Genomic DNA, 22,823 nt, shown 5'->3' on the forward strand with positions numbered 1-22,823 from the left:
GTCCTTTTCCCCCCCCCAAGGTAAGTCTTTCCGCTCCCGGGATTGGAATGACTCCTTACCCTCTCTCTTAAAACCTACATACTTTCGTCTTTCCCTCTCCTTCCCTCTTTCCTGATGAAGCAATCGTTGGTTGCAAAAGCTAGAATTTTGTGTGTATGTTTGTGTTTGTTTGTGTGTCTATCAACCTGCCAGCGCTTTCGTTTGGTAAGTCACATCTTCTTTGTTTTTAGATATATTTTTCCCACGTGGAATGTTTCCCTCTATTATATAACTAAATAAATTCTTTGACATGGTCTACAATATGGTACATTTTTCATTGTCATATCTACAGTGTTTTTTTTCCCTGGGTCTTTGAAATCAGGGAGGTTTGAGTGGGACACCCTGTATATTGGGTCATGGAAGTACTTGCTGATGACAATTACTTCCCTCTTCCTCTATTCTTTCTTCTTTCATTCTCAATGCTGTACAGTCTCATCTGAACCAGCTTGCTCCTTTTCATCATGAGCTGTAGAGATAAAAGTATGCAAATGAGAAATTTGTTCAGACAAATGATGGAAAGTAAATGGATGCATTGCTATTTAGCCTACATGCAGTGCACAAAGTGCGGCATGAAGATTCTTTTGTGAATATATTGAGAATGCTTAGTATTTTTTACTTTATTTTCACTTTCTCCTTAGTAGCTTGTAGCAGATTTCGTACAGATGTTCACTCTAAGTAATAGGATAAAAGATTTCATGTAAAGCAAGTTCCTCATCCAGGTCCTGAAGGCATAAGGGATGTTGAGTGGCCACCATGCCATTCTCTGTCATGCACACCATGCAGATGCAGTATGGAGGGGCATGTGGTTAGGACACTGCTCTCCTGCCTGTTTTGCAACTTTCCAGACCTTGGAGCCAGTACTTCTCACTCAAATAGCTCCTCAATTGGCATCATGGGGCTAATTGCACCCTTTACCTGTCACCCCACCAAGAAAAATTCTTAGCAGTACTGGGAATTAAAACCAAGTCCTCTGAACAGCAGCTGTCTAAGCTGACCCCTCAGCTACGGAGGTGGACATTCAATTAAAGTAATTACAATTTCAAATAATGGAAACTCCAGGTTGCAATATCAGCAAAGTAAGGGAAAGATGGGTTGCTACTTACTGTAAAGATGATACTGTAAGTTGCAGACAGGCACATGTAAAAGACACTTACACAGCAACTTTTAGTGACAGCCTTCAGCAGAAATAGAAAGAGAAATATACACACATTCATTCGCACAAGCAAAGAACATTTCATGCACACGTGACCACCATCTCTGGCAACTCGGACCAGAATGCAGGTGTCAGGTGGAATGGAGGCAGCAATTTGGAGGTGGCAGGGAAGACAAAATGGTAGCACTGTATGGTTGGGGGGGGGGGGGGGGGGAGTGCTGTCTGGTGGAGAGCACACGGACTAGACTGCCAACAGGTGCAGTGTTTTGGGAGGCTGTGGGGCAGAATGCGACGGGAGGAGGGAGGGGTGCAACATAGTGAGACAGGAAAGGAATGGGGGAAAAATGGATGAACACATTGGCAGAGGACAGCACAGAAAGAGGGGGGGGGGGGGGGAGATGAGAATAGGGAGGAGGTGATAGGACAGAGGTGGTGGAAACTGTTGGGTGGAAGGTATGGGAAGTGTTTGTTACCCTAGGTTGTTCATCTCGCTGGTCAGCTGGTTGGTAGTCATACCAATATAAAAATCTGTCCAGTGATTGCAGCAGAGTTGATATATGACATGACTGCTTTCATAGGTGGCCTGGCCTATGATGGAGTAGGATAAAGTAGTGATAGGGCTGGAATAGGAAGTGCTGGGTGGGTGGATTGGGCAGCTCTTGCAACTGGGGCTTCTACAGGGATATGATCCCTGAGACAAGGGTGGTGACTGGGAGTAGCTAGGATGTTGTGGAGATTGGATGGGTGACAGAACATCACTTTAGGAGGGGTGAGAAGGATCTTGGGTAGGATGTTCCTCATTTCAGGGCATGATAATAGATAATCAAAGTGCTGGCAAAGGATGCAGTTCATTTTTCCAGTCCGGGGTGGTATTGGGGGATGAAGGGGCCTTTAAGGCCCATTCTTGGGGGTGATGGGAGGATTTGGGGTGTGAAGGGAAATGGCATGGAGACCTGTTTGCGAACGAGGTCTGCAAGATTGTGCCTGTGTGAGAAGGCCTTGGTGAGACACTAGGCATAAATGTATGGGAGTTCTTGTCAAAGTAGGTAAAGCCATCTCCAAGTGGCCAGGCTGTACAGGAGGGATTTTTTGGTGTGAAAGGGATGACAGCTGTCGAAATAAAGGCACTGTTGGTGGGTTTAATGTGGACAGAGGTGTGGTTGGAGCCATTAGAGAGGAGGCAGCCAACGTCTAGGAAGGTAGCACTCTGGGTTGATCATGAAGATGTCATCAATGAACCTGAGGCAGACTAGGGGTTCGGTGTTTTGGGAGGCTAGGAAAGTCTCCTCTAGATGGCCCATAAAGAAGTTGGCATAGGAAGGTGCTACATGCTGTTAGGACAGAGCAGCAAATAAGGCATTCATGGGCTATGGCAGAAGATGACGGATGCAAGTGCCTTTGCTAACAGCACAACATCAACTACAGTGGTTCTCCAGGGCTTGTCACCATATCGGTTGGACCCTAGATGACTGGAAAACTGTGGCCTGGTCAGATGATTCCCAATTTCAGTTGGTAAAAGCTGATATGATGTAAGAGCAGGTGTGAAAATTACCAAACTATTGTTTAATAAATCACAGTGGCAAAATACTAACACAAATTCTTTACAGAAAAATGGAAAAATTGGTAGAAGCCATCCTTGGGGAATGTCAGTTTGGATTCCCGAGAAATATACGAACATGTGAGGCAATACTGACCCTATGACTTATAGAAGATAGGTTAAGGAAAGGCAAACCTACAGTTATAGCAGTTGTAGACTTACAGAAATCTTTGGACGATGTTGAATGGAATACTCTCTTTCAAATTCTAGACATGGCAGGGATAAAATACAGAGAACGAGAGGCTATTTAAAATTTGTACCGAAATCAGGTGGCAATTATAAGAGTTGAGGGGCGTGAAAGGGAGGCAGTCGTTGAGAAGGGAGTGAGACATTGTTGTAGCCTATCCCTGATCTGTATATCTAGCAAGCAGTGAAGGAAACAAAATAAAAATTTGGAGTTTGAATTAAAATCCATGGAGGAGAAATAAAAACTTTGAGGTTTGCCAATGATATTGTAATTCTGTCAGAGTCAGCAGAGGACCTGGAAGAGCAGTTGAATGAAATGGACAGTGACCAGAAAGAAGTGTTGTTAACATCGAGTATAGATTTAAGTGTTAGGAAGTCCTTCCTGAAAGCATTTGTATGGAGTGTAGTCATGTACGGAAGTGAAATGTGGATGATAAGCAGTTTAGACACGAAGAGAACAGCAGTTTTGAAATCTGGTGCTACAGAAGAATGCTGGAGATTAGGTGGGTAGATCACATAACTAATCAGGAGGAAGTGAATAGAACTGGGGAGAAGAGAAATTTGTGGTACAACCTAACTAAAAGAAGGAATCAGTTGGTAGGACACATTCTGACGCATCAAGGGATCACCAGTTTAGTTCTGGAGGAAAGTGTGGAGGGTAAAAATTGTTGAGGGAGACCAAGAGATGAATACAGTAAGGAGATTCAGAAGGATGTAGGTTGCAGTAGTTATTCAGAGATGAAGAGGCCTGCACAGGATAGAGTAGCATGGAGAGCTGCATCAAACCAGTCTTTGGACTGAAGACCACAACATACAGAACAACATAAGAGCTGATGATAGGGTTAAAGTGTGGTGCAGACCCCACGAAGCCGTGGACACAAGTTGTCAACAAGCAACAGTGCAAATTGGTGGTACCTAAATAATGGTCAGGGCTGTGTTTACATGGAATAGTCTGGGTTCTATGATACAACTGAACTTATCATTGACTGGAAATGGTTGTTTGGCTACTTGGAGACCATCTGCAGCCACTCATGGACTTCATATACCGAAACAATGTTGGTATTGTTATGGATGACCATGCACCATGTCAGTGGGCCACAATTGTTCACAATTGGTCTGAAGAACATTCTGGACAATTTGAGCAAATGATTGGGCCACCCAGATCCCCAACACCAATCCAATTGAACATTTATGGAACATAATTGAGAGGACAGTTCATACCACATTGAGCTGTTGCATTATGCTGGCCAAAAGTAGGTCCAACACAATAGTAGGATGTATCCCATGACTACTGTCTCCTCAGTGTAGATTCAAGTACTACAGTGACAGTCTATCACTAATTAAATAGACAATATAATAGAAGGAAACATTCCACGTGGGAAAAATTATATATAAAAACAAAGATGAGGTGACTTACCGAACAAAAGCGCTGGCAGGTCGATAGACACACAAACAAACACAAACATACACACAAAATTCAAGCTTTCGCAACAAACTGTTGCCTCATCAGGAAAGAGGGAAGGAGAGGGGAAGACGAAAGGAAGTGGGTTTTAAGGGAGAGGGTAAGGAGTCATTCCAATCCCGGGAGCGGAAAGACTTACCTTAGGGGGAAAAAAGGACAGGTATACACTCGCACACACGCACATATCCATCCACACATACAGACACAAGCAGACATATTTAAAGGCAAAGAGTTTGGGCAGAGATGTCAGTCGAGGCAGAAGTGTAGAGGCAAAGAAGTTGTTGAAAAGACAGGTGAGGTATGAGTGGCAGCAACTTGAAATTAGCGGAGATTGAGGCCTGGCGGATGACGAGAAGAGAGGATATACTGAAGGGCAAGTTCCCATCTCCGGAGTTCGGATAGGTTGGTGTTGGTGGGAAGTATCCAGATAACCCGGACGGTGTAACACTGTGCCAAGGTGTGCTGGCTGTGCACCAAGGCATGTTTAGCCACAGGGTGATCCTCATTACCAACAAACACTGTCTGCCTGTGTCCATTCATGCGAATGGACAGTTTGTTGCTGGTCATTCCCACATAGAATGCATCACAGTGTAGGCAGGTCAGTTGGTAAATCACGTGGGTGCTTTCACACGTGGCTCTGCCTTTGATTGTGTACACCTTCCGGGTTACAGGACTGGAGTAGTTGGTGGTGGGAGGGTGCATGGGACAGGTTTTGCATCGGGGGCGGTTACAAGGATAGGAGCCAGAGTGTAGGGAAGGTGGTTTGGGGATTTCATAGGGATGAACTAACAGGTTACGAAGGTTAGGTGGACGGCGGAAAGACACTCTTGGCGGAGTGGGGAGGATTTCATGAAGGATGGATCTCATTTCAGGGCAGGATTTGATGAAGTCGTATCCCTGCTGGAGAGCCACATTCAGAGTCTGGTCCAGTCCCGGAAAGTATCCTGTCACAAGTGGGGCACTTTTGTGGTTCTTCTGTGGGGGATTCCTCGTCCCCTCAAACCCAGAATCCCCCACAGAAGAACCACAAAAGTCAGTGATAAACAATTATTTGTACTTTATTTTTGATATGTATGTTTTGAAGATGATTTTGCAAAACTAGATTGATATATGATAGTATTTTCTTTGCTACATGTGTTAGAGCTAAATCTTTGTCCTTCGGCAGTTGGCAGTACAACTCTGAAGTGCAAGGAAGGAGTATAAGTTGTGAGTGTTGTGTTAGCATGGTGGTTGATGTTGATTTGTATTGTGAAGTGAAATAACTGGAAATATATCTATTCAACAACAGAAAGTGCACCTGTGTTCGTATTATTTGACAAAATGAAGCTGAGCTCCCTCTAGACCAGTACATATATTTTCATTTCAGAATGGATTACGAGCCTACAGCTTATAACAACACAGAAGAAGAATAAAAGATGAGCATTATCAAACTGTTCATTCAAATTCTACCATTGCTACCTCCCTCTGCAGTGACTCACTATCTCAGCTTACCGAGTGCTGTGAAAATGTGACCAGCCACCAGAATTATTAACTTGAACTTTGGGCTACAAGATGGTGGTGATGGTCAGAATACAATGGCAGCGTTTGGGATTTTCTGCAAGTGAAATGTGAATACTGTGTTGGGGTATTTTTCTTGTTGCAGATTAAAAATGCATGTATAGCAGCAAAAGGGGTTCACAATCAAGAAGAAAAAGATGAAAAATAAAAATTGAGGTAACAATTAACAACACCAACATCCACCCACAAAGTTAAGTACTGAAAATATTTTCTTTTTCTTTTACTGGTGGAGTGTTCTGCTGAATAATCATTAACTACGACAGTCACTAAACAAGAATCTGAAACTGTGGGGAGTAATACAGACATGAGAGACCTAAGTAGTGTTATGAAAAAAGAACAGGAAAGCTTTATTCATGAAACAGTAGAACAGGAAAAAGATGCTGAGAAATCAAGTAAATTAGTAACATGTCAACATATGTAAACACTTAATGTAATTAAGATGATGATTATGGACTTCTTAAAAAGATGGGCAGTGATAAACAATTATTTGCACTTTATTTTTGAAATGTATGTTTTGAAGATGATTTTGCAAAACTAGATCAATATGTGATATGCAGTAGCCACCAGAAAGATCGCAGGAGGCGCACATCGGCACGGCGCATCACGGACAGTAGTTGCCGCAAGTAAAGTCCCATCCACCAGAGGGCACGTGAGAATTCGGCCGCGCCCTCTGCCGGCGGAACATGGGCCGTGCCCAGTCAGTTTTACATCAGGCATGCCTAGCAGACAGTTCCCGGTCTACACTATGTGAAGTGTGACGGACAATGTGAATCGTGTTAATACACAATTGGCAACGAGTAGGGTCGTTCTTTCGCGTGTTGCGTCATTGTTCCGGTTTCGCAGCTTATCCACGGCATACAGTATTTAGTGCGGGTTTTGGTTGAGCAGCAGACGGAGCTCATGGCAACCATGAGACAAGCGCTTCCGGCTTTGCTCTCCACGCAGCCTGCTCCAGCGCCATTCCCTCCTCCCTTTCCCCCGTATGACGAGACAGCGGAGGATTGGGATGCATATGAACATCGCCTTCGGCAGCATTTCCCGGCATTTCATGTTGCCAATGCGGTGGTATGTCGTGCTCTTTTCTTGTCTTGGATATCTCCCTCGCTGTACCAAGTTCTGCGGCAGCTAGTGCCGTTGCAGGAACCCTCATCCTTGTCTTTTGAAGCATTGTGTTCCTTGCTGTCTTCATACTATCACCGCCGCATGCATGTTGTGGTGCATAGGGTCAAGTTCTATCAATGCAACAAACAGCCCCATCAGTCTTACCGGGCGTGGGCCACTACCCTGCACTTCTTAGTCGCAAGTGTCATTTTGTCATGGAGCAGTCGTGGGAGTCGTATGCCCACGTTATGGTGCGCGATGTAATTGTTCGTTCGGCCTCTGATAGGGAGGTCCGGCAACAGGCCCTGCAGTTGGAAGACCCTTCCCTTGAGGAAGTCCTGTCCATTGCTCAATCGTATGAAGTCTCTCACGCCGCAGGTCAACAGTTGGAAGCGTGGTGTGACATCGCGGCGGTTCAGGGCACCGCGGCCGCGTCCACTGCATCCGGGATGGACGACGTGCGAGCAGCACAATCTGGCCGTTACAGCCACTCCCACATGGCGCGTAAGCAGAGTTCTGGTCACCGGCCCCTGTTACCGTCCTGTGCATCGTGCTATATACATCATGATCGGTCAGAGTGCCCCCAGCGTTGGGCCGTTTGTCGCAAAACGTAATAAAAAAGGACACATCACTTAAGTTTTCGGCTCAGCCGTAAAAGAATTGAAGGAAGCAGGTACATAGGACATGGACGTTGACATTCAGGAAGTTTCATCAGGCCAGGCTCCCGCACACAAACTCTTTATCGAGGTGTCAGTTCGGTCGCGCTGATTGCAACTGCAAGTAGATACGGGCGCGGCAGTATCCTTGTTGCATGCACAAACTTACTCCAACCTTGGGTTGCCCCCGTTGGCACCAGTTTACCCGCATCTCCGCGGTTATGGTAAAAGTTCATTCCCCTACTGGATTAATTCACTACTGATGTTACTTACAAGTCAGTCAATCGGCCTCTTAACTTTTATTGTTGTCAGTGATGCGAGCTCCGCTAACCTTTTTGGATTGAATGCTTTTCAAGCTTTTGGTTTTTCTATCGCAGACACCATACAGTTGGTCTCCGAAGACATTCCCTATCAATCATTGGAATCTTTGACCTCTGACTTTCAGGATATCTTTGAGGAGGGCCTGGGGCGTGTTTCAGACTTTGAAGATCGCTTAACGTTCAAGGCGTCAGCTTGCCCACGTTTTCTATGCGTGAGGCAGATCCCCTTGGCTCTCCGCCCTCAGGTAAAAGCAGAGCTAGACCGGCTGACAGCCCTTGGGGTCCTTCTTCCCATTTCTTCTAGTGAGTGGGCTTCGCCCCTCGTTATTGTCAGGAAACCCTCAGGAAAATTACGTCTTTGTGGCGATTTCAAGGCAACCATTAATTCCCAATTGGTGGTGGACACCTATCCCTTGCCTTGTTTTGATGAAATGTTCTCCGACGTGGCGGGAGGCCAATATTTTTCGAAAATCGATCTTTCGGAGGCTTATCATCAGATACCACTCAATGAGGACTCCAAACTGCTGGCGGTCGTCAACACCCCGTTTGGCCTTTACCAATACCAGCAGTTGGCCTTCAGAATATCTAGTGCCCCGGCGATATTTCAGCGTTATCTTGAGCACGTCACGTCGACAATCCCTCATTGTATTAATTACCTGGACGACATAAGTCACAGGCTGCAGCATGAAGGAACACTTGCACAACCTTCGAACCCTCTTTCTCAAATTCGGTTCTGTGGGCCTGCATTGCAACTTGCATAAGTCGAACTTCTTCCAACCATCCATTGAGTATGTGGGCTACACCATCTCTCGGCACGGCGTCCAGCCACTAGGAAGTTTGGTCCGAGGTATCGTCGACCTTCTGCGGCCCGCTTCACTGAATGAGTTACAAGCCTTTTTAGGCAAGATTGCCTATTACCACCGGTTCATTCCCAGGGCTTCCACCATAGCCCACCCCTTGTACTGCCTTCTGCGCAAGGGTGTTCCTTTTGATTGGTCGCCTGCATGCGAGCGCGCGTTCACCTCGTTGAAGGGCCTCCTCACCACAGCACGTTGTTTGGCTACTTTTGACCCCAATAAGCCGTTGGTCCTGGCTACAGATGCTTCACAGTATAGGGTGGGGGTGGTCCTGGCCCATCGTAACGTGGATGGCTCCGAGCAGCCACTGGCGTTTGCGTCTAAAACTCTTAGTCCTGTGCAGGCCCATTACTCCCAGGTGGAAAAAGAGGCTTTGGCCATTGTCTACGCTGTTACCAAGTTTCACCCTTTCTTGTATGGCACGAAGTTTCAGTTAATCGCTGACCATAAGCCACTAATATTGTTATTTGGCCCTGCCTCTCAGATTCCGTATAGGGCGGCCCACAGACTGCAGTGCTGGGCCTTGTTCCTCTCTAAGTACCATTATGACATTCATTTTCGCCCTACTGGACAGCATGCCATCGCTGACGCTCTTTTCTGTCTTCCGGTGGGCCCGGATCCTAAGTCCAATTGGAAGGAGATTATGTGTTTTCATTTGGATGTGGCGTCCCACCAAGCAGTTGATGGCTTCCCGATCACTAGTTCTAGAGTCGCCAGGGAAACGGCAGCTGCCCCGGTTCTCCGGCAATTAGTTCGCCTCGTTCAGCAGGGGTGGTCGTCCCGACCTCCAGGCCAGGCCTCGGACCCTCTTCATAATTATTCTGTTCTACGAGACCGTCTCTCCGCCTTGGAAGGAGTTCTCCTTCTGGCTACCGATGATACAGCTCCTCGCGCGGTTGTTCCTGCAAGTTTGCAAAGGGAGGTCCTCACATTATTACATGAGGGGCACTGGGGTGCTTCCCTTACTAAAACCTTGGCTCGCAGACATGTGTACTGGCCTGGTATTGACAGATAAACTGAGCACTTGGTGGCCGCCTGTTCCCACTGTGCGAGCCAACAGGCATCTCCCAGGTCAGCGTTCTCTTCATGGCTGCCTGCAACCCAGGCATGGGAACGCGTTCACATAGATTTTGCGGCCCCTTTTCTCGATGGCTTTTGGCTCACTGTCATTGATGCTTATTCCCAATTCCTGTATGTGGTTCGCTGCTCCTCAACCACTTCAGAAGTTGCAATCCAGGCAACCACAAAAATCTTTTCTGTGGAAGATCTGCCAGTCACCCTGGTATCGGACAATGGACATCAGTTTATTTCGCAGATCTTCCAAGATCTTTGTAGGCACTTCGGTATTCGGCACGTTTGTTCTCCCCCTTTCATCCACAATCAAATGGGGAAGCCGAGTGCATGATGCGCACATTTAAGACGCAGATGAAAAAGTATGCGCACGAATTTCCTGAGGAGGAGGCATTGACGTTTTTCCTGACGGCATACCGGACCACACCGATGGGAGAACGCAGCCCCGCAGAGCTCCTCCACGGGTGCCAACCTAGGGCTCTGCTGCACCTCCTCTGGCCTGGTCCTCACCAGTCTTCGCAAAACCGGGTACCCAGCTTTCCACCGGGTATGTCGGTCTGGGTACATGGGTTTGGTCGCAATCCACGTTGGATACCGGCAGTGGTACTGCGCCACAATGGCCGCCGGCAATATAGCTTGCAAGCAGGGGACCGGGAGGTACGTTGTCACCAAAATCAGCTACGCCCATGTTTGGGCACCCACCCTCCGACCCCTCAGGTGCTGGCTTCCCCATTACTGGCACCTGTGTTGTTTTCTCAGGGGACACTACCGCCCCTCCCACCTGTGACTCTGCCACACTGCGATGGTTCTCAGCCTTGGGGCCTCCAGTAGCTCCAGCACCGGCATTGCCATCGTTAGAGATGCCCCAGTGAGAGCTGCCCCCCCTCACAGGCCCGGTTTCTCAGGAGGCTGGTTCACCTGTGGTCATGCCTTCCCCATCGTCCCCGCCACTGGGTCTTGCCCGTCCCGAGGTGGAACGGGATCCGGAGTTCGACAGCTTGTCGCCCGTTCTGTCCAGGTCTCCGGTGGTGGGACAACGGGGGCCTCTTCGTGTGGGTCACTTCCAACCGTATTCGAAGGTTCCGGCTTGAGGGTTGGCAGATCCCCCCAACTCCAGCATTCCAATGGATGTGGAAGTCATTGCTACTACAAAACGCTCCACCTTCCGACCCAGTGGATCACAATGGCTTCACCCCCTGAAGGAGGAGGAGTGCAGTAGCCACCAGAAAGATCGCGGGAGGCGCACATTGGCAGGGCGCATCACGGACAGTAGTTCCCACAAGCAAAGTCCCATCCACCAGAGGGCACGCGAGAATTCTGCCGTGCCCTCTGCCGGTGGAACAACAGCAACTCAGGCAGCAGGGGCTGTGCCCAGTCAGTTTTACATCGGGCACACCTAGCAGACAGTTCCCGGTCTACACTATGTGAAGTGCGACGGACAACGTGAATCATGTTAATACATGATAGTATTTTCTTTGCTGCATGTGTCAGAGCTATATCTTTGTCCTTGGACAGTTGGCAGAACAATGTTGAAGTGCAAGGAAGGAGTATAAGTTGTGACTTAAGTACGATGTTGGTATTGTTAACAAAATTAAGTAATGATAATAAGGATCAGTTAATAAAAAAGAGTAATGAATAGTCTGAAAATATTAATCAGCAACTTGAAAATCACAAACAAGGAGGTAAGAAATAGTTCACAGGATTTCGGCATTTGATAGATGTGTTATTTAATTGTATTGGTAAAAATACAGCACAACTAAGCAATATCAATCAAAAAATTGGGATATTAGGTTATTGAGTAGAGTCTGCTGAGTTCAAAATGAAAGAAATTGAACTTAAATTTAACACTGAAGTCAAAGAAGTCAAAAATGGGATCACTGAAGATTGCTTTCGAAAAGTGCATGAGGAAATAAGAATTGTTGACAAAAATGTAAATAGTCTTATTTCGAATTTGGAAACTAATGTTGATACCAAACTGGAACGTGTTCAAAGAAGTTTTGTTGAACAGGAGACGACAGTAGACAGCAAATTCACAAGAATAGTACTAAGTAACAACAAAACCAGCACCCTAGAGAGTAGTGTTTCTGTTCCATGCAAAAACTTTGAAGAATTGACCAATAATGCAGTTAACAGAAATCTTGTTCATAATGTTGGTACCTGTGATGAATCATATTATTATTTTATTTCTTTCTTCATTGTTTTCTTTTTATACATGCAAGCTATATACAGACAGGGTGATTATAATTAAAGTTAAACTTTCACGGCACTGTAGATATAAAACCACTGGTCAGAATGATGTCAAATTACCACAGAATATTATTGGAGAAGGGGGAAAAGTATAGCAGATGAAAAATAAATAGTTACAAAATGTAGCATCATAATTTAATAATGGTCGACTACAAATGACAAATGAATCATACAACAATGCCTAAGGTGTACGTTTGACAAACAAACTGTACTACTCAGTATGCATGGGTGCACAGGTGTGATACTGTTAGTTACGTAAGCCCATCCACCACAGCAAGATGGCGCCGAATGAAAAGTGTAACGACACGTCTGTCTCTACAAAAAAGGAAAAAATCAGCGGTTCTACATGTAAGCAATGCAGAAAACGTGTGATAAAAGGAATCTTATGCGTAAAGTGCAATTTTTGGCTTCATGAGAAGTGCGCAAAAGTGAACCTGAAATTCATTAGTGACGAAGTTCCGTGGACATGCACCGACTGTTTGCAGTGGGAAACATCAGAACTTGTAAGTACCATAAAGTCAAAAGAAGAAATAATTAAAGTGTTACAAAGTGATATCGGAACTCTCAAAAAAGAGATTCAGTCTCTGAAAGAAGAAAACGCAAAGCTAAAAAGTGAATCGGCAAGCTGCGTATGTGGAAACCCATTACTGAACAAAACAAACAAATGTGAGGACTCTTTTGTGCAAACTCCGTTCGCGAGCAAAAAACAAAACCTTGAAAACTTACATGTGCATATTCCCGCAAAAACAGTGGCAGAAAGCGAAACATGTGGAAATTCAATAAACTCGCGCGTCCAAACTCCGTTATTGGCAAGTAAACAAACCTGTGTAAACTCGCATATGCAAATCCCAGTGAAAACAGTGGCGGAAAACGATTCGTGCGGTAAATCTGTAAGCAAATATAAGTGGAAAACTGTGACGTATAAGAAAAAGGATAAATGTGAAAGAAATCCAGCAAAACAGATCGACAAAAGTGATTTCTTTGTTATCGGCGATTCCATGTTAAAAAATGTAGTGGTTCCGAATTGTAAAGTCGATGTTCGCCCTGGAATCCGACCACAGCAGATTGTGAAACATTTCAACAACATTAGGAACACGGAAAAATCCAACCAAAACAACAATGATTCCAACACAAATTTTAAAGGCGTGATAATTCACGTAGGGACAAACTCTATTAGAAGCAGCAGACAAGAAGAAATCATAAATGATATTCGTAATGTAATTCGGTCAGCCAAAGGTTTGTTTACAAGCTCCAGAATTGTTATCAACGGAATTCTACAAAGAAGATCGGTGAGTAACGCGTATACAAACAAAATAAACACCGGCATTAGGGAACAGTGCGACGAACTTGGTGTAGTGTTTGTTGACCCAAATAAATTTCTCGACGACAAATGTCTGGGTAGGGATGGCCTGCACCTAAACAGACTAGGTGCAATGACTTTCAGTAAAATGCTCCTGGATTTATGTAAAATTATAAAAAATAAGGGAAACTAATACGGTCTGCAGGGGGTGACTATCCAAGAATAACATATGCTAACATAAAACGTGAGTGTAATCGTAATAAGGAAGCAGTTGAACCAAAACAGAACGACATTAAAACGAAAAAAAGTGGTAATGCAAATAGCGGTGGAAAAAATTACTTAACAGTTGTTCACCAAAATATATGTTCCCTAGCAAATAAGACCCAACAGCTAGAAGTGGAGCTGGAGTCTACAGAGTGCTCAGTTGTTTGTCTCACTGAGCATTGGTGCAATGAGGCTGAAATTAATCAGTTAGTCTTGCAGTCTTATAATTTAGCGTGTGCATACTGTAGGACTTCTATGAAGTGTGGAGGGTGTTGTATTTATGTAAAACAAAATTATCAGTATAAGACCAAAAGCGATTTATGTGTAATCAGTGAAGAGCAACATTTTGAACTGGCAGCAGTTGAAATCAGGGACCAATACAGGTGTAGGAATTTGATTATCTTATGTATATACAGATCTCCTAGTGGAGACTTCAATATCTTTTTCTCTAAACTTAATCATGTTCTTGACAAGATATCCACTCCAAAGAACCACATTCTCATATGTGGAGACCTAAATGTGGATAAACTGAATCCTGATTCTACATGGGACTCATTACAAAGTCTTGCTCAAAGTTTCAATTTAGTTCCAATGGTTAACAGTGCAACCAGAATAACAAAATACTCGAAGACAGCTGTTGATCAGGTATTAACAGATTTAGGCAAAGAAAACTGTGAGGTGGTGGTAGCAGAGCTAGGATTATCTGATCACTCAGCTCAAATCATTAATATAAAAGTGGCTCCAGAAGAAACAAAGAAAATGCATATTTACAGACGAATTTTTTCTAAAAAAAATAGACATGAGTTTGCCAAACAGATAGCAGGACAAACATGGGACTCAGTATACTCAGAGGTAGATGCAAATGAAAAATTCAAAAATTTCATGACATTGTTTAAATTAAATTTTGAAGAAACATTTCCTAAAGTATTATGTCCATTACCAACAGCAGGAAAAAGCAAGTGGGTCACAAAAGGAATCAAAAAATCATCTGAAACACTAAAGTACCTGAGCTCCATTAAACACAGCCAAACTAATCCTGCTTTCTCACTCTTTTATAAAAGATATAGGAAAACATATAGGAAAATATTGTTTGCAGCAAAGAGAGCTCATAACTCCAAAATAGTGCACTCTGCTGAAAACAAAAATAAGGCAGTATGGAAGATTGTGAAGCAGGAAACTGGTACCAGGAAAATGAATCTGTCAAACTTGAAAATCAAAGAGGAAGGGACTTTAATAAAAGACCCAATATATTTGGCAAACTATATAAATGATTATTTTAGTAGCATAGGAATAAAATTACAGGAAAATTTTCTAACAGCCCCTCAGGTCAAAAAGCCAAATAATGGTGTATCACACTCAATGGTGTTATTCCCTACAACACAGGAAGAAGTCTATAAAGCAGTCAGCAAACTGAAAAACAAAAACTCAGCTGGTCTGGATGAAGTCCCCATTTTTATAATTAAGGACTGTATCAAGAGCCTACTTCCACTTTTAGTTGATATTATAAATCAATCTTTCAAGCAGGGCTACTTTCCAGACTATTTAAAATATGCGAAATTACTACCTCTCTTCAAAAAAGGTGATGCAGGAATAATTGAAAATTATAGGCCAATTTCTCTACTATCATGCTTTGCAAAAATATTAGAAACTATTATGAAAGATAGGCTAATCAATTATTTAAATAAATACAACTTACTGTCTGTTGACCAGTTTGGATTTCGATCAGGGAAAAGCACAGAATCAGCAACAGCACACCTCACAAAACACATTCTAGAAGCATTAGATAAAGGGAACTACACAACAGGTATATTTCTTGATCTAACTAAAGCGTTTGATACAGTAGACCACAACATATTGTTAAATAAGTTAGATGAACTTGGAATTAGGGGACTTGTGAAAAAGTGGTTCCAGTCATATCTAAAAAATAGAAGACAGATAACTGAAGTCTCACATATTTCAAGTTGCTCAAACTATATTGTAAAGTATACTTCAGACCCAAATTATGTAAATATAGGTGTCCCACAGGGTAGTGTCCTTGGCCCAGTACTATTCCTCATTTACATAAACGACTTCCCACAGAGCATCAAGCATGGACAAACAATATTGTTTGCAGATGACTCAAATGTTCTAATCAGTGACAAATCACCAGATGCACTAAAAGAAAAAGCCGAACAAACACTAAACAGTGTACGTGAGTGGGCATCCAATAATAAACTAACACTAAATCTTAAAAAAACAAATGCTGTTAACTTCTATGTCTGCAAAAAACCACACTTTAACAACTTTAAGTTAAACAATGAAACTATAGAATGTGTAGACTACACAAAATTTCTTGGTATGCATGTTGACAGTCAGTTAAAGTGGGAAGAACATATTAAAATACTTAGTAACAGAATCGCTACAGCATGCTATGCTCTGAGAATTCTGACTGCAGTTTGTGATACTACATGTGTCAGATCTGTATATTTTTCTTATATCCACTCTGTTATTACCTATGGAATAATATTTTGGGGAGTCAACAGTAAAAATATTCAAATAGTTTTCAAATTACAAAAAAGAGCAATTCGTATAATAACCAAGAGTGGCAGTAGGGCTCACTGCCTTGAACATTTCCAAAAGCTGGAAATCCTAACTGTCCCCTGTGAATACATTTTTCAAAGTGTTATGTATGTAAAAAAAAATATTGACTGCTATATGAAAAATTCATTAGTACACAGCTATGAAACTAGAAACCAATTCAATCTGCATCTAGAGAGGAAAAATAAAGTTAAAACTCAGCAGAGCTTGTTGTACAATGCTGTTAAATTATATAATAAATTACCCCAAAAAATAAGAGATATTGACACAATCGGACAGTTCAAAACAAAACTAAAATTTTTTTTATTAAATAAAAGTTATTACGCAGTAACGGACTATCTGAATTAAAACATGTAGTGTAATTAAAGTAGCCTGCATTGTAATACATGAGGAAATAATTATGATATGTAATCAAAAATTGTACAGTACTATAAGAAAATTACAAATTACATAAGGATATAAAACTAATTTAAGATACCTCAAAAATGTGTGTAAATACTAATTTTATGTGTATAATTGTAGGTATATTGTATTGTATATGTTTTTGCTGACGAAATCCACACAATGTAAATTGTTACATGGATTAATAAAGAAATCAATCAATCAATCAAAAGCAAGATCATTTCACATCGGATGGCAAAAATCGGTTTTTAATTGTCCTGAGCATCACCAGAAAGATTGCGGGAGGCGCACATCGGCAGGGCGCGTCACGGACAGTAGTTCCCACAAGCAAAGTCCCGTCCACCAGCATCACTCACATCGGTTTTTAACTGTCCTGAGGCCAAAAACAGCATATAAGCATGAATCACATCAGTTTTTAATTGTCCTGGGGCCAAAAACCGCATAAAAAGCATCAATCACATTGGATTTTAATTGCCCTGAGGCCAAAAACAGCATAAAAAGCATCAATAAAAATCAAACCGGATTCAATTTCCGTGAGACTGGCACAAAACATGTTCAATATGCTTTCCACTGTCTGAAATCGAGAAACACCATGTTCCACAACTATTTGAAGTGTTTCTGGGGTCAGTTCAGAATGTGTTGCGCAATTTGTGCCTTCAGTGCAACTAAGTTTGCAATCGGAACACAACATCTTTCAGATAGCCCCACAGCCAGAAGTCACACAGATTCAGATTAGGTGTTCGGGACAGCCAGGTTGTAGCGAAGTGTCGGCTGATAATTCTAGCATTTCTGAAATGGCACTTCAGCAGCTGCTTCACTGGATTTGCAAGGTGTGGAGGTGTGCCATCTTGCATAAAAATGATCCCATAAAAAAATATGGCCCTATAATAAATGATGCCATAAACCTACACCAAACAGTGACCTTTTCAGGATGAAGCGGTATTGGTTGATTTGCGTGTGGATTTTCTGTTGCCCATATTCGACAATTCTGTGTACTGACATATCCTGTCAGATGGAAGTGGGCTTTGCCTGTTGACAAAATCTTCCATGGCCAATCATTGTCCATTTCATTGCAAGCAAGAAATTTTAGAGCACAGCCCTCTGTTGCTGGCAGGTCAACAGAAGCAACTCATGCACACGGGTAATTTTGAATGGAGAGTGAAAAAGGATGTTTTGTAGTTTTTTATGCACCATGCATACAGGTATGTCCAATGGTTGGGCAATTCTCCGTACACTACATGTTTGCACACCGTCACTTGTCTCCTCCCGCACTGCTGTGATCTCTGCCTCCACTGGTGTCAAATCCATTCATTTTCTCCCTCTACCAGGTTGTGCACCAAAAGAACCTGTCTTTTTGAATTTTCAAATGATTTTCTCCAGAGCCACGGCAGTCATCTGATCAATGCCTTTTTTCAAACCCTTCAGTGTCCAGAACTTCTGCAGAGTGATGTGTGCACAGACATTCTTGTAACACAGCTTTACAAGCAGAGCGTGATCCTGCATTGAGACAGTCATGGCGAACGTCGCAGATGTGAAACGAGGAGAAGCCACATACCCGGCATGTCTGTACCAACTTCAATGGGTCATACGCATGATAGGTGTTTTCATTTACATATTCTGATACATACAGCGCCATCTATTAATCAGTTTTCACATTATTTTTCTTCTTCTGCCATACGTTTTCCCCTTTCCCTGATAATATTCCATTGCAATTTGACGTCCTTCTGACTAGTGGTGTTATTTCTACAGTGTTTCAAAAGTTTAACTTTAATTATAATCACCCTGTATGTAAACCAATGGTAAAGCAATGACTTGTTTTGTGGCAAAGGTAATGTTTTTATACAAAAAGAAGAGAAAAGGTATGCACTTCAATCGATTAATTCCAGTATCTTCACCTGCTTGTTTCTGTAAGTGGTAGCAGGCAGATGTATGACTAGCTCTTTCATACTAGTAATTTTTAAAAATGTGTATTCAAACCTTCTATTAAAAAGTGTTATGAAAGTTATTAAGAATGCCAAGTTTATTCATACATTTACATCAAACACACCCGTCTGTTTATCATTTCACCTGTGCTGAGAATTCTGCGTCTGGCCATTCAATGCTGACAAGAGGAATTTGCGCGAGCAGCAGAGGGGTGATCGTGGATCGGCATTGTCATAATCAGCGCTACGCACAATGGAACTAATGTCAAGCAGTACGTAACTGAATACTGATCTTAAAAGTATTGATCTTAAATGTATTGAAAGTCTGTTGACATTAATACCAGTTAAAGTACACCCAGGATATGTGTACAGTTTTATAAATTACCTTCAAATTTCTTTCAATTATTCTTTCCAATCAATTTATTTTAATTATTCGAGCAGCAATTATTAATCAGTTTCCATTATTTGCCCGCCCACCTATATACCAATATTCAATGGCGACCATTTAAAGGCCATCACCGAGTGGAATATGAACAGACCTTTCAATTGCTGAGATAAAAAAATTTTGAGATAAATGATTCATTTTTTTGTCACAAGAAACTAATGAAACTTTTGTTGTATTTGTTACATGTCCATGAGATTGGGAATAAGAAAAAAATTGAAGGAGCAAATTAAAATTAAATTCTGCCTACAAACGAAATGCACCGGGAATGCTGGTTTCAGTGGTAAAGGTGGGAAGCTGCTATGCTATATGCTTATATGGTCTTGCTTGGTACCGTCTCTCTGACAGTAGATAATCTCTTTTCTTTCCAATTAATATCCTTTATGTAAAGTGCATTTCTACAAAAAAGACAAAAATTTGTATAAAGTCATCATTAAAGTGCAAGATGAGTCATCAAATTCTAAAAGACTGTGTCAGATAGTAATCAGGCTTATTAGTGAGCATGCAGATCAATCTACTTTAGTTGAAAAGTACTGATAGAGACAAAATTTCATTTTTCAAATTTTTTTTCATGATTTTGTTAAACACTATTCACAATGGAGTCAAAGGAAATGGCCATTGTTGAAAATTCATTACAAAATGTAATATGCCAAGATGTCGGAAATCTGAGCTTGGCAACAGTTGAAGGTAATGTTCCAACTCATGACCTGGTTGATGGCTACCAAAACAATGAGGCTGATGCCCCTCTATCAAAAATTGATGATACTGATAATATAACTAATCATGATGTCACTTTTATTATGTTTGATGAGACAATTTCTCAGTCCTCACTGGGAAACATTTTTTCAAATAGTGAAACTGAAGCAAATGACAGTGGAACTTCCTTTGATTATTTGCTCATGATGTCGCGAATGTAAGAACAGGAAACAGTTCACAAAAGCAATGTAAGTACTAGTGAGACACACAATTTGACACAACTCATGCAACTAATAACACAACAGTTTACAAAACAACAGGAATTTCAGGAAAGTGTAACACAACAACTCAAGAGTGTGACACAGCAGTTCACAAAACATCAGGAAAATATAGGACAACAGCTTACACAGAAAAATCAGGCATTTAATGATTTCAAGAACAGTATTAGTCAACAGTTCAGTGAGGTGATCAAAACTATAGGCACTGAATTGTCTGACAAACTACTCGGGAAGTTGGCCGAGCTAGGTAAACAACTAAAACAAGAAATAATTACCGACATGTCTCGCAATATATATGTTAACACAAAAAGAATCATCCATAGACAATAAATGGGCACAACTTACAAGTGAGTTACAAAACCTAAGTGGAGCATATTCTCAAATTCAGGAGACGCAGGTGGAAGAGTCGGTAAAAAAGATGACAGACGCAGTCAGCGAGCTGCAAGACTCACAAAAGCTTACCTACAGAAGTACAAAAGTAAAGTCTAAGAGTAGACCAGCTAAGTTTAGTGCAAAATTTGCCAAAAAACAGAGAGATAAGATATATGCAGATGTAAAGGAAATAACTAAGAAAGCTGAAGTCAGGATGCTGGATAAGGGCAGCACCCTAGCTGAAAAGGTAGTGTCAGAGTGCAAAATTTATGTAGATACCGTAAAAGAAGCTCTAAAGGAGAAAAAAGTCAACTTCTAGCTAAAATAGATTCGTGTGTAAAGGAAGCAGAGGTAAACATCCCAAAACAACATTTGACAGACAACAAACCCATGCTTTTAGAGAAGTTAGATACTTTCACTGGTTACCCACAACACAGGGCTAGAGCATCGAAGGAAAATAGCAAAGGTTGTAGGATGCAACAACACTTGCCAGCAGCTGTACCTGTCGAGCAAACGCAATGGCCATGCATTATGCCACAACAGAACACAAACCATCAACAATTTCTGGTATTTACCTCTGAAGGGAAAAGAACAGACCCCGTAATCTGTATCAGAGCATTTTGAAATGTTTTACCTCATACCTGGACCAAAGCCCAGGAAATTAGTTTGTTGCTGGAAATACACAGGGTGACATTCTGCTATGGGCTACGGACATGGCGGAACGATGTCTCTACTGTGAACAGTTTGAGAGAGCCTTTGTGGATAAATATTGGTCTGAGGCTGTACAAGAGAAGCTCAGTATTCAACCCACCTCCATTCAATAGCAAACATGGAAGCTTAAGGGCTATATATTAAAAAAAAAAAAAAAAAAAAAATTTGAATAAAACTAGATACTGGATGAACCCGGTATTTCAAGTAGAACTGCTGAAAATTTTAAAAAGCTGTCTTCCAGCCCACATTATGGAAAAACTCATTACCATTCCAGAACATGACACCAGATACTTTCTATCTGTACTGGACTCAATAGATTTGATATACGAATAGAGGTCAGTACAACCCAACCCTGTTAATAAGCAAATAGTGCCACAGGGGTTTACGGGCCAAGAAGTAGACAATGAATTCGCAGTACAACACGAATGACAACCTTACCCCACACAGACCTAAGGTAACAGTAATGGTAATCACAACGGCAGTGGACAAAGCTGTAAATTCAAGGGCAGATATAAAAGAAATGGGCACAAATTTAACAAAAACAACTACAATGTGCAAGTAGCATATGGCCAGCCTGTACAATATGTACAGAACACAAGCTACCGGCAATAACCAGCTGATTGCTTGGCAAACACAAAACATACCAGACAGCTGAATAATCCACAGACAGCGGGATTCGGCAAAGTAATACACATATGCTGAATAACATGCAAAGGTAAAGAGAATTTCACACGTGAGCCTCACAGGATACCCACTGGCATTATCAAACACCAACAGTCCATAGGCCTATAGTAGAAGTTACGCCTAACTCAGAGACTGATGCCACCGCGACACTGGAAAACTTGAACCGGTCAAGGTAGGCCCCCCTTCTGTACCTTGGAGGAGAGTGGGGGCACGAGCTTGATCGACACTTGCTTTATCAGAGATGATCAAGGTAGTGATGTGAAAGATGATCTGCATCAAGGTAATGAGGGTACACAGAAAGACTTGACAGAGGGTTTGGTTGTAATTTCATCCTTTAAACAATTTAAATATTTCCTTTGGGGTAAACACATAAAAAGTGTACTGTGACCATCAGTCCCTATCAATTTTGTTAACTTGTAAATTATTGTACTGACAGATAGCCACGTGGTGTATTTATCTTCAAGAATTCAATTTTTAAATAGTGTACGTAAAAGGAAACCAAAACATAATAGCCGATGCTCTTTCTTGATTACCACAAGGCTTAGAGGAATTCAGCAATCTTTTAGAGCACGAAAGTGAAATAACAGCTATGTTGATGGTGTGGTCTGCGTAAATTCTAGAAGCGCTCAGCCTTCTACCGTCCTGAACACACGATAATTTAGAAGTGATTGTGGGCTGATAGAATCCTACCTACTGCACGTCACATGTTTGTGTGTGCAGGTTTGAAATTAAGTCGAGACAAGAATGCAGAAGCGGCGGCCGAATGGCAATGGCAAGTACTTGTCAGGCGAGCTATGGAAGTTTTAGTGACAGTGTACGGAAGAACCATGGAGCTTCTATGTTCTTCTGTGCTAATTGTGTCAGTGACCATTGTTATAATAACGAGAACAGTTGAGAAGGTACTCTTGAGAAAAACTTTTGTCACAGCC

The sequence above is a fragment of the Schistocerca serialis genome, chromosome 8, assembly GCF_023864345.2.
Source record: "Schistocerca serialis cubense isolate TAMUIC-IGC-003099 chromosome 8, iqSchSeri2.2, whole genome shotgun sequence".
NCBI classification, from domain to species: domain Eukaryota; kingdom Metazoa; phylum Arthropoda; class Insecta; order Orthoptera; family Acrididae; genus Schistocerca; species Schistocerca serialis.